The sequence below is a fragment of the Homarus americanus genome, unplaced genomic scaffold (genome assembly GCF_018991925.1).
Source record: "Homarus americanus isolate GMGI-L3 unplaced genomic scaffold, GMGI_Hamer_2.0 scaffold2539, whole genome shotgun sequence".
NCBI classification, from domain to species: Eukaryota; Metazoa; Arthropoda; class Malacostraca; order Decapoda; family Nephropidae; genus Homarus; species Homarus americanus.
In genome coordinates this window covers 1,006,497-1,018,680 of record NW_024725489.1, presented here as the reverse complement: position 1 = coordinate 1,018,680, position 12,184 = coordinate 1,006,497, and positions in this window count along the sequence as shown.

The window sequence follows — 12,184 nt, the reverse complement described above, 5'->3', positions numbered from 1 at the left end:
CCCGACCTTCTTGTTTATTTTGTAGAATTTTAAGTCAAGTAAACACCAGGAAGAGGCGGGACGAGTTATATACATCCATTGTGGTTAGGAAGACTGAGCAAGTGATACACTATATATGAAGCAGAGACAGTAACAGGTTCAACACGAGGGCGGTAGTTGGGTGAACAGTACTTTACGTTACTGATGGCTTGTTATCTGCGGGAGTAAAGCGTCTGTTGCAGTCTTTGTAAAGCATATTGGTGGAGAAGTAAGATAAAAATTATTTTGAATGTGCTTAAGACGGCAACTACAGTTTAATAGTATTTGTTTTTTTATTATTTGCCGAAGGCTAAGAGGCCACAGTCCACTTGATGCTTTTAAATAAATTCAAATTCATTTTTTCTTTCCTCGTTCACAAAATTTACTCTCCGTAAATTAATAGTTCGAGAAAATCTGGAAGTATTCAAACAATTTCTAAGATTAATTTCCGTAAACTACAACGTTGAAAAACCAGACTTTAGCCCAACGCTGAGTTACTCGGCTGTCAGCTGCGACCTACACTCATGTGGTTGTACTGAATGTTAAAAAGGTAAATGTGTCGCCATAATATACAGCTTATGTCTCCACATTACCATATACATGGAGTGGAGTCAATTTTAAATATTGTTTGGGAACTTGTATATTATCAGTAGACCTTAGTTGTGGTGTTTAGTGTTCCGTCACCGTCCTCACTGTGACAGTATCTCTCCTGCTCGGTGATTTAGTTCGTCACTGTTTTAGAACATCGTCCTTTTCACTTACCATTATTGTTTATATTCACAACTAGAACCTCTCGGTGAGGACCAACACTTAGTTAAAAAAAACAACAACACAATGATGTTTGTTAAAATCAGATGAAATTTAGTTATTTATTTCGTCGAAGTGGTCTGTCTGTCTGCAATGACGTAAGGTAAAAAATACGCTTTTAGCACATAATTTAGTTTCTGATTTGTAAATGGCAAATTAAAATATATTTCACATAAATGACGCGATGCTCATCCAAACATCATGATGACGCCCCATAATTGAATTACTCAATAACAGTTAATAGGTTGATAAACAACTTGTGAAATAGTTAAAAAGTGTACGAACAGGTTGAGGAAATTACCACTCGCTTCTCTAGATAAGTTGTACTGGAGGTGGGACACTGCTGCTGTACCACATCACTTGGGGGTGTTAGGACAGTTCAACAGTCCGCCATTGTTTTATTCATGTTGTGTCTGATCACTGATCCTGCCAGCCACGACTCGACCGTGCCTCTAAGCCCCCTTCCTAGTGTCACAGTACTGAGGCTATCAGGCGGTGCACAGCGGGTGTTGACACAACTTTAAAGACCCGCCTGGCCACACAACCTCCTCTAGGCTTGACAATCACAAGGTTTTAGCACTGCTTTTAAGCTGTTGTGTGGCCAAGCACACAGCGTCTCAGTCTGGTGGTGGCTGTTCACGAGTTAAAAGCCTCTGTTGTTTGGCAAGTAAGGTAACTGTAACCTGTAGAGTGAGTTACTACAGTTATGGAAGGTTAGGTTAGGTAAGGCTTGATTTGGTTATATAGTGTCAGTTTTGGAGAAAATAATAATGCTGAAAATCGTAAATCATCGAAGTCACAAATATAAGGAAAAAAGATAAAATTGGGCGTTAAACTGAGAGAGAGAGAGAGAGAGAGATGGATGGAGATGTTGGTGTGGTAAGGGGACTCCACACGACCCAGCTGCGGAGAGGAGAGAGAGAGATTTTGACCAAGATTATAGGATCGTGAGCAGTGTGTAGACCAGGGGCTCACAGCTTAACTCCTGCAGTCGTATTTCACCCAAGAGACCTATGTTAATTGGTTTCACTGTGTAGGTGAGGCTGGTGGGTCGCTGTGGACGCTTTGTTGAAATGTTCTGTAGTTAAAGACTCAAGAGAACATGTTATAGAACTTAAATGAACACAGATATAAACAAACAAAAATAAACAAACTAAAATATGCATCTCTTTCATGTTTTTGTTAAATTATATTAAATCTCTCGCTGCCATGGATGATTTGAGACGACAATTCTTAAACAATATAATGTATACAAAAATCATAACCGTATTAGTGATGTATTAGTTTTTATTAAGTGAATTTCCTTTATAAATTGTCCCACTGCACTTAGATCATAACTGGTTTAGGGACGTGTTGCTGTAAGAACATATTGCTGTCAGACTCGAATGAAAATGCAGTGATATATAAGAAATTTTATAATGAACGTCGAGAGAATCGTGTTGCAAGATAGTTTGTGCGGCTGTCACCTGTTTATTACATATTATCCAGGTGGTGACAGCGAGAGGACACCTAACTGGCGGGTCTCACTAGGTTACAGCTCCTCTCTCCTCAAGCCCCCCTCACCACCACCATCACCCCTCACCATCATCACCACCCCTCACCATCATCACCACCCCTCACCATCATCACCACGCCCCTCCCCCTCACCACCACTCCCCCTCCCGTTCACCACCACTCCCCCTCCCGTTCACCACCACCTCTCCCCCTCACCACCACCCCTCATTATCACCACTCCCTTCACCACACGAGGCTTCACGACACCGGGATATGAAACTAGTCAGAAAATGTAATAAGAAGATGACATAGAGAATATTACATACATATATTATACGATGATAAGAGGTAAAATAATACCAACATTACTCGTGACTCCAATGCGTCTTTTCGTGAACAGTATTGGATGAACTAGATTATTATATTAGTTAGAATATATTGAAATTTGAATACTATTTATGACAGAATGTTTTGTAATCACTTTATTTTCACCTAGTCTTAACAACCTACTGCTAGTTTTAACACCTGCTGCTAGTATTAACACCTGCTGTTAGTATTAATACCTGCTGCTAGTATTAACACCTGCTAGTATTAACACCTGCTGCTAGTATTAACACCTGCTGCTAGTGTGGATCTCCTTATAATGCCTGTTTAAAGACCTTTGTTGTCGATGCACAGAAATACTTAAACATTAATTTAACTCAGAATGACACTTATAAACATTAGTTATTGTCTACGGGTTTGAACATCACGTGTATGAAAGTCCTAGATGTTAAGACAGAAATATATGTTTATAATAACATTTGTACCATGTTAATGAATTGTAACATCAAGAGTGAATTTAAAATACATTTATTAGTGCATTTGTTTGTTGAAAGTTATTTGTTGTTTGTTGTAGAAATTAATTGTGGCTTAAATAAGAACTCGCATAATAACACCGATAGTCACAAAGCGTAAAATAAGAACTCGTATATATTCCTATGGAGAGAAATCACCACACACGCGTCTCTGAAAGTATGTCTGTCACACTGCACTCTCAATTAAAACACAAAGAGATCCGGTTCTGTTAATTTGTTGCAGAGCTTTTGTTAAGTCGAGCGCTTCATCTGCTTTTGAATTCCACATATAGACGACGATGCTTAAGTAACAGGCGGAGTAATACGTCAACAAATACATAAGAATTCAATAACAAATCTGGGGTATAATGGCGTTCTGGTCGGCAAGGCAACTTTATGCTTCGTTAAGTTAGTGGTGCAGGCTGGTGTGTGTGTGTGTGTGTGTGTGTGTGCAGTTAGAGATATAATGAAGTATGACCTTAGTTCACTACAATGACTAGATGATCAAGATGTAGTGTTATAAAGGTCGTGGTATATCTTCCTAAAGGATTTAATATAGAGATAATCGTAGTTGTTAGAGAGAGAGAGAGAGAGAGAGAGATCAAAGGGCGAGAGACACCAAAGGGAGAGAGAGTGAGAGGTATGTAAGGTGTAAGTTAACGAACACACACACACACCTACTCCACGTATGCTTCTCACTGATCAATCGACAATGCTACAGGTGACATCCACAGGTGTACCGCCGATATATAGTAATTACCTGGGTGATTCTCAGAAGGTGTCTCATTAGCGGCGGCAGAGGTGACGGTCTGTGAAACGCCCCAAGGTCGTCACGCCCGAATTTCAAAACACAAAACCTTTCGTTAATTTATTTTTCACCAACACATTATACACGGATTTTGTTCTGAAAATTCATTATAAAGGTGATTTGTATATTTATGTCGTATTCATTTTATGTATGATTAATGTATTTCTTCAGTAATACACCTTCATACTCAGAGCGTTACACCTCAGCAGTATTCATGTCTTTATCGCTATTTAACAGCCATTATGTCTCAATAAACATCTGTCGTGGTATAGTAATCAACAGTGACTAACAAGGGAGCCTGCGTATAATTGTTGATATAGTCTGAATCGCTAACAAGGGAGCCTGCGTATAATTGTTGATATAGTCTGAATCGCTAACAAGGGAGCCTGCGTATAATTGTTGATATAGTCTGAATCGCTAACAAGGGAGCCTGCGTATAATTGTTGATATAGTCTGAATCGCTAACAAAGGAGCCTACGTATAAATTGCTAATATAAACCTTGTCGCTATTTCATTCACGTTAATGCTAGTAGGTGAAGCAGCTGCCCTAAAAAATAACCAGCTTAATTATAAATACAACTTATATATGTAATTTTTTAGCCAATTGGTATATTTATATATAATTATCGAAAAAAAACCCGGAAAATAAAAAGAGAAAATGTTTCGCTTCAACTTGCAAATGATTTTAAACGTGGGAATAAAATTGGAAGAAAAAATCACATTATATCAAAATTTACTACATAAAACTTCATGATTTTTTTTCTGTATTATATCGAATGGCGACAAATATGTGGAATAAAGAGTTTGTGGCATATTTTCTGATCGGTTTAAAATGTGAGGGTGAGAGTGAGTGAAAGAGAGTGATAGTGAGTGTGTGAGAAATGAATGTATCCCACCTAAAAAAAACGACAGATAGATAGATGGATAGATAGATGGATAGATGGATAGATAGAGATAACATGAAAGTCTCCAACAAATGAGTAAAGACGACGAGAGAGATTTAAAATGTAAAAAAATTCCAACCGAGTGATGGTGAAAAAAATGAGCGATCTACCGATATTTCCCGATAACACCCCAACCGAAATTTCCCGATAATACCCCACCGATATTTCCCGATAATACCCCACTGATATTTCCCGATAAACACCCCACCGATATTTCCCGATAACACCCCACTGATATTTCCCGATAAACACCCCACCGATATTTCCCGATAACACCCCAACCGATATTTCCCGATAAACCCGACAGATGTAACTTGTGATTAGTGGAGGTGGATATGTGGATAGTGAGGATTAATGGAGGTGGATGTGTGATTGTTGTGCTTGGTAGTTGTGGGGTGACTACTGTATGTTAAAGTTAAACTACTCACTCAATTCTACACTCACGCACTCAATAGCCAGTAACGACCCTCACTCAGGCACTCAATAGCCAGTAACGACCCTCACCAGGCACTCAATAGCCAGTAACGACCTCACTCACGCACTCAATAGCCAGTAACGACCCTCACCTACGCACTCAATAGCTAGTAACGACCTCCTCACTCACGCACTCAATAGCCAGTAACGACCCTCACTCAGGCACTCAATAGCCAATGTTTCCCTAGTTCTCAGAGTGAGTGTTTAAATACTACTGATAATTCTATATAAATTTTTCCCTAAAGGAATGTCTATTATACCTAAGCTTGAGTGTGTGTGTGTGGGTGTAGTGTGTGTGTGTGTGTGTGTGGGTGTAGTGTGTGTGTGTGTGTGGGTGTAGTGTGTGTATTGTCCCGTGCATGAAGACTACAGCTCGTTAATATTTTACTCAGAACAAAATGCGAGTTTCCGGGGCTATAATCTACGTGTATTATTATTTACGAGTTTTTAAGTAAGAGAGAACGTGTTGGGCCGTGTTAATACGTTATCTGTTTTTGTCACAAGGGAAGATAAATATTTTGTGGTGTTGTCTGGCGCGTGGCGTGATGTAGTGGAGATGATAAGGCACATATGTGTGTAAAATTAATATGGAGAGAGAGAGAGAGAGAGAGAGAGAGAGAGAGAGAGAGAGAGAGAGAGAGAGAGAGAGAGAGAGAGAGAGAGAGAGAGAGTTAATTTTCCACTAATATTCACCTCTGTAGTGCCCACCCCCCTCTTCCTCCTCCCTATAATCTTTCTACTGTTAATTATTCCAAGAAGTATTTCCCCTCTCCCACTTCGTTTACTTAATCACTGGGGTCAGCGCTGTTACCTGTTGCTTACCTGGTAGTGACGACTCTTTGTTTTTGATTGAAATTATTGACCACATTTACTTACCTCACCTGATGATTAAACACCTTAACGCTACCTGGGCATTAGGTTAGGTTAGTGTTAGGTTAAGTTGGGTTGGGTTAGGTGATCCATGAGCCGGTTGGGTTGGGTTAGGTAATCAATGAGCCAGTTGGGTTGGGTTAGCTTAGGTAATCAATGAGCCACCTTGTATCTCACTGTTTCACCACAAAGATCATTCCCTCGTTTCATCTCCAGCTTTAACCTCTAACAGCCTTAACCTGAGTAACAGCCTTAACCTCTAACGACCTTAACCTCTAACAACCTTAACCTCTAACAGGCTGTAATATAAGACACTCCGCCACGTGGTAATTAACGATCCTCCCTGAAGGTATATAAAGTTCAGGTAATTAAATAGGTTAATGACCCTCGTGTGTGTGCCATCCATCACTCTGGGTCATTAACTTTTGTTTTATGAAAGTAATTTATTTTATTTGTTTCTTTTATTATTTATTTGTTTGTATTTTGTTTCTTTTGTTAATTTATTGGTCAAACGATGACTGTACACTCCCCCCCCCCGCCTTAAGTGTGGTAGTAAAGTGGTTGTAGTAGTTTTAAGTATCGTATATTTAGTGTAAGGAGAGGTTAAGTAAGGTTATGTTAAGGTTAGGTTAGGTAAGTGTTAGGTTAAGGTTAGGTTAAGGTTAGGTTAGGTTAATCTTCAGGTGATCCAATTCATCCTTTCCAAAAGCTGTTATTCTACAGTTAAATTATACAACTGTCAATCAGTCACAGTCATTATACCGCCACCCAGTCAACAGTTAGTTCAGTCATCTGTTAAGATATCGAATTTTCATCTTAAATATTACCAAGTGGTGTAAACTGTGCCAAGGTGTGTGTGTGGGTGTGTGGGTGGGTGGGTGTGGGTGTGGGTGGGTGAAGTAACTACAGTGGGTAGTTTCGCCAATTTATTTGTTTTTGTTGTATTTTGTCCCGTGTTCGAATTTAGTGTTATTGTTGTTTAAGTTTTAGTTGTTTAGAGAGGCAGGGGCACCCAGAGTCCACCCAGTTGAAGGTCGGACACTCGCTGTGTACTGAAGACTAACTCTACCTCCCTCCGCACCACCACGAGCCATCAAGGGTGTGGGGGCTGGTCCTTCACTCTCTCTCAAGGGACTCACACACACAGCCAGCCCGACCACTCCACAGTAAGCTACACTACAGTACACCCGGAGGTTTTAGTGAAGTAACTCAGGATTGTGTTGTAGTCGTGTGTGTGTCTGTATACAAGTGACCTGAGAGAAACACATTAACCTGACCTGGAAATAACACTGATAAACCCTCGAATGAAAACTAAGGAAATTAATGGTCGAAATAACTATTTTTCAAAGTATTTTCTGAACGTTATTAAGTCCTTCTGTATTACCTTCATTAGTTGTGTTTTATAATTAATTACTTTTGTTATGTTTACAATTCAATTAATTATTTATTAGTTTTGATTCATATATTTACGTATCTATCAATATTTACCTAAAGACCATAATGGTGCACGGAACAGTGTGTGTGCGTGTGCGTGCGCGTGCGTGCGTGAGAGGGACAGATGGGCTAACCTATATTGGGAGACATTTCATTAAAACTTGTCTAAGTAATGTCTCTTAACCCATTGTTGGCACACACACACACACACGCGCACACACACACACACACACACACACACACACGGGGATTAACAACCATTAGCCTCCGTCTTCTCGCCACTCGGGAGGACCTAAACAATCACCTGATAGGACTGTTGGTTTAGGTTTTATGGCTACGTGGTTTATGTCTGATCAGCCATTATATTGTGGGGTGATGGTTGGTTTAAGTTAGCTTATGTCTTTGGTTTTAATAGTTCTTTGTTTAGCTGAAGTTTGTTTTAGGTCTATTGAGGTGATAGTTTTATATAGCTTGATTAGCTGAATGATGTGTGTTAGCTTTTAATAGAGTTTGAATTAGTCTTATAGTTAGCTTAATTAGTTGTTTTAGCTTTTATAATATTTACCTTGCTAGTCCGGTAATTAGTTAAATTAGTGTGATGAGATTTACAGATTTAGTTAATAGTCTTATGATTAGCTGAATGTAGGAATTATATTGTAAGTATTTAATATATCTCTTGTTGTTATTAGAATCAGTCACTCGTTCAGTTCTGCGTCATTCATCGTCTTATATTCTGTCAGCGTCTGTCAGCGTCTGTCAGCGTCGTCAACTCGGTCGTGAGTGTGAAGGAGCATCAGTCAGCTGCCCATAGAGGAGGTCTCAGCTTGAAACACTTGTCTGCAACATTTGGTTACGACAGACATACCAGCAGTGAGATGATAATGAATGTTTACTACAGACGCACTAAAGATGATAGGGTGTGTGTGTGTGTGTGTGTGTGTGTGTGTGTGTGTGTGTGTGTGTGTGTGTGTGTGTGTGTGTGTGTGTGTGTGTGTGTGTGTGTGTGTTTGTTTGTGTGTGTGTGTGTTGTTGTTGTGTACACCTTAAGATAGAGTGTACACATTAACATATTTATGGTCGATAAACTTGTAGCAACAAAATGGCCAGACTTAAGGAGTATAGTTTGGATTAGTTGAATGTTTACTTTTATTCCCAGTCAAGAAGGTGATGAGACGTTGATTATATTATTGTAGGCTTCCTCTCTTTTTGGGTTAGGTTAGGTTTCGTTTTGGTTAGGTTAGGTTTTGGTTAGGTTAGGTTGCGTTTAGTTTGGTTACCTTAGGTTGGGTTGGGTTAGGTTGGGTTAACTTTAAGTACCTTTGGTTAGATCGGGTTAGGTCGGGTGAGGTCAGAAACACGGAAAATTCCCCTCTTAACCTGAATTATGGAAACGGGTAAAGATAAATTGAGGTAAATAAGTTATTACTACACATCAACACTAAGGCCCTCAAGGGTTTATACTAAGTTAGGTCTATACACTACGTACCTAAATGGCCCTTATTCCCAGGGATTTTGTTGTGGGCAGTTAACTTTAGGCCACAAGGGATTGGAAAGGCAAGACCCTAATTTTTTGGGGGGTGGGGGGGAATGACCACAATATTAGGGGTTTTAGGGACAGTCTGTCAGTTGGTCTTAGTTGAGAGTTATTCCCTAAAATGTCCCCCTCTTGAGCGACACACCGGGAGAAGAATTTATTGTGAAAGTTTATAAAAATACATAGTTCACCTCGTAAGACTTGACTGCACCTGGTGTCGACAAATCCTCTCAGGCGCTGCTGCTTGTATATTAATAAACCTTTGTCCATTTTCTAACATTTTATAATAAGCGAATGTTGTGTAGAAATATACCGCGTCCACCAATGATTAAATCTTGTATTTATATTCTGAATAAAAACTAACATATCTAAAAAAAAAGTTACACTGTTAAAATAAAAAATAAATAGTGTTATTCTCAAGATATAGAAGTTTGATATTTTGTTTTTACTTCTGTAGACACCAGTGGTATTATTTGCATATATCAGGTTCGTTTCGATAGCCTCGCCTCATCTAATCCTTCAAATATTCCAAAGTTACTGTCACTGGTGGAATATGAACTTAAATTTTAATATATCACGCAAAAATGAAATAGTTTTGTTGGTGTTTTTCATAATAAATGTTTAAAATGAGGAAAAACATTGATAATTACTGGGTATAATAACATCTTTAGCATTATTTTCTCAATCTTTGGTGAAGTTCCTTACGTTGGCAAAGCTCTCATCATTATTTTCAACCTTATTATTTTCACACGAGGTAAATAATAATAATAATAATAATAATGATAATACAGGCTTTAAAAAATTGAGTATTACTATCCTCTGGTATCGTGGCACTGCTTGGAAACCTAACCTAGCCTAGCCTAACCTAACCTAACCTAACCTAGCCTAACCTTGAAGGCAGTACAGTTACAGAATCTAAATATTAAATAATGTTACAGTTCTTATTATACCACAAATATGGGTTAGATTACGTGATGATACTGTGTGTGTATGTGTGTCTGTGTGTGTGTATGTGTATAAGTGCATGTGTATACTGTAAGTGTGTAATTCCATCTTTAATTACAATGGTATGTTTACAGAGGCGGGAACAGCCTAGTGGAGATGAGGACTAGTTCAACATTGTATATTGAGCCTTCGGTACACAAGGAGGCAGTGTGGCAGGTACCCACTTACAGCTGGGTGAACTGTGAGCACCCGAGTGTTGTATATATTCACCCACCGCTCCCTCGATTAAAAGTAAGGAGATCATTTTTCTTATAAAGTATCTGGGAAAAAGTCACACGAAAAAAAAAAACATCTTTATAACCTCACATAAATTACGACTTTTTTCCGTGATTTTTTTTCTAGTACTTCTTGCCCGGTCACTTGTCAACACTGGCGCGCTGCTCTTGAGGCAATCACATCACCTCTATTATCAAAGAGATTTATTACTCATTCCTTCGTCTTTATTATTAGTGAATGGAAATCTATACGAAATATTGAAATAATCCAGTTTGTACAGAAAGATAAGTAAATAAGTCGGTAGGGACGAGATTTATGTGGTTATCTAGTCGGTGTTATGGTATGGCCGCCTCACTCCTGCTAACACCGAGTTCCTCAATAACTGACGCAAATGAACCACAAACTGGACGTGAGGTGAGAGAAGATAGCGTAGAAGTTGTCGATGGCAGTGTGGTGACGTTCTTTGTCTCACCCTACAGTACGTGTGTGTGTTGGGTTGGTCTCGAGGGTCGGGCTAGGTTAGGTTAGGGTTGGTGTTATTTAAAGGGAAGGATCATAGGTTGAGAGTTACCAGGAATAATTCTCCCCCTTCTCTCATGAATATTTGTACGTGTCTAAGGGCTAGTCCATGCAGGGGTACACACACACAGACACACAGACACACACAAACAGACACACACAGACACACACACACACAGAGTCATTCGCTTTTAACAAATTATTGCTCCCTAACATGTACAATCTCTCTCTCTCTCTCAAGGACTTCGTGACAGGGGTGAGTTAAAGAAAGTTGAAGAAACTCAATCATTGATAGATGGGGAGGAAGGGGTAGTTAAGAGAGTGATAGGAAGGAAGGAAGGAAGGAAGGAAGGAAGGAAGGAAGGAAGGAAGGAAGGTGAGGCAGTGTTCTCTCATAATTCCCCCTCACTCACCAGAAAGATCGGTGCCGCCATCATGAGGTAATAATGAGGCAATGAATGGGAAGCAAGGCAAGTGTCTGAGGCAATATTACCACCAAGAGTAAGACGCCTCCCTGAGAGAGAGAGAGAGAGAGAGAGAGAGAGAGAGAGAGAGAGAGAGAGACCGTAGCTTTCTGATCTAGAGTTAGGTTACACACACACACACACACACACACACACACACACACACACACACACTGAACACGACACATAGATACACATACTGTACAGACTTTAATCAGGACACAGAATCACACAAACATCACAGACCCTACCCCTCCCTACCTCCTTCTCCCCCCACTCGGCCCCACTCGCCCCTATTCGCCCCACTCACTCGATGCAGCAGCAGACACCAACAGTATTATTAAAACACCTCACAAGACAAAATTATAAGAGAACCTTCCTAATGATTCACCTCCTTCCCCTGCTCCTCCTCCCTCTCTACCCCTCTCCTCCCTCTCCCCCTACTCCTCCTCCTTCCTCTCCCCCCCCTACACCTCCCTCCCCCTACTCCTCCCTCCCTACCTCCCCTACTCCTCCTCCTCCCCCTCCTCCCCTCCCCCCCACCAAGACACCTGGCTGACGTTATCACCGTCACACTCTGCCAATACCGACTCTCCTCTCCTCATGTTCGTGAAATTGGGTGTTTATGGTTGTCCTGATTGAGGTCTGATACCCACCTAATTAACTAATTTCGGGAGTGAATGATCAAGCATGTGTCAGTGTGTGTGTGGGGCGTCTAAGGCGGTTATAATGTATTTCTTGGTTTTGTTGTTCGTTTGTAA